Here is a 1795-nt window from a genome sequence, read left to right as displayed (position 1 = left end):
CACCACAATGCCCGGCTATTTTTTGGTTGCAGCCGTCATTGTTGTTTGGCAGGCCCGGGCTGGATTCGAACCCGCCACCTTCAGTGTATGTGGCTGGCACCTTAGCCACTTGAGCCACAGGTGCCGAGCCTGTTCAAGTCATTCTTTACCACTAAAAGGGTTTAGGCCAGGTCATTTTATGCCACCAACTGAATCTGAAAATCTTTCTATTTTTGGAGCCTTTTGGATTTCGGGGTTGTTAAGCAAGAGATTATAGGCCTGTAAATTTAAGTTTTAACTTTTCCTACTTTCTTGTGAAGTTTTTGTCGATAATGGTAAGAATCCGGGACAAGATTTTTGTTAACACGCACTTTATGGCACCCCTTTCCTGTGAATTTGGGAGCACTTGAGTCTGCACATGTGGCCTAAACAAGATGGAAATGTACTTCTCCCTTACATGGACATTCACATCATGTTGGTTTGCAGGTCCATAGGCATGGGAAAAGTACATAGATCATAAGTGTACAGCTCCATGAATTATTACAAAAGGAATCTAGTTGTTTAATAACCAGATCAAGATATAGGACATTATGAGCCCTCCAGAGTCCCTACTTTTGGAGAAAGGAACTTTGGATTCACTCCTCCACGAATGCTAAATTTTCAATTTGGAAGATAAATTATCTTCTGATAACCAGACGAAAGGGTGGACTTGAGGGGAAAATTGAGGTGACGTTGGTGTCAACATGAAAGTTACACAACCCATAGCAAGACCAGATAGGAGGCTGGGCACAGTGGCTCACACCTGTAATCCTCGCACCCTGGGAGGCCAAGGTGGGTGGATGGCTTGAGCGCAAGAATTCAAAATGAGCCAGAGCAAGAACAAGACCTCATCTCTACTAAAAATAGAAAAAAAAACTAGCCATCTGTAGTGGCATGCACCTATAGTCCCAGCCACTCAGGAGGCTGTGGCAAGAAGGTCACTTGAGCCCAAGAGTTTGAGGTTGCTGTGAGTTATGAGGCCAAGGCACTTTAAGCCAGGACAACAGAATGAGATTCTGATTCAAAAAAAAAAAAAAGACCAGATAAGAGCTTGGAGATAAAGGCAAAGGAATCTAGCTTTGCACTGTAGCAAAACTAACCCTAGCCCAACACCAGGCTCCTGGCATCAGGACAAAAAAGCATTTTAATGCAAGGGCTCTACCCAGAGGCAGCTCAAGAAAACTAAAAGAGTAAATTGAAATATCCCAGGAACTTAGGCTCTAATAGGAAAATGTTGAGTCAATATTCTCAGTATGCCGCCTCTCTAGGCTTATTCCAGCTTTCAAAGATTGGACCCAGAGCCCCAGCCTTCCCCCCAGAAAGAGGAGGAGGAATGCATCCACGGAATTTCACGGCCTCAAGCCATGGAAAACTCACTGGCTACATCTTCTCAGCAGCTACGACTCCACCTGACCTGGCTCCCCCTTCCCCCCAGCAGGGAGAACAATGCCCTATCACTGCTCTTGCCCTGCATACCCTTTGGTCATGGCCTAAGGCTGTGAGGTCAGGACTGGTTCAGGGTCTAACCCAGAAACTTGTAATTCCCAGAGACTACAGAGGTACTCTCATTCTCTTAGTCTCCCTCAGCCTTGACCGTTAGGTCTCCCATCCATTCCCAAAGCTGGCCCAGACCCTCTGCTCTGTGCACACCGCACTCACCAGCCCAGCAGCCTCTCTACCCCAACTACTCTTGCCTAGGTCCTCACACTCTCACCTCCTGCTCCACCCTACTTGCTCTACAGACCTCAGAAGTGGGTGTCTGTCTTTTCTCTCCCTT

Source organism: Otolemur garnettii, unplaced genomic scaffold (assembly GCF_000181295.1).
Source record: "Otolemur garnettii isolate 467f Iridium unplaced genomic scaffold, OtoGar3 scaffold00025, whole genome shotgun sequence".
NCBI lineage: Eukaryota > Metazoa > Chordata > Mammalia > Primates > Galagidae > Otolemur > Otolemur garnettii.
The sequence above is the reverse complement of the archived record's forward strand: the minus strand, read 5'-3'. Positions refer to the sequence as shown.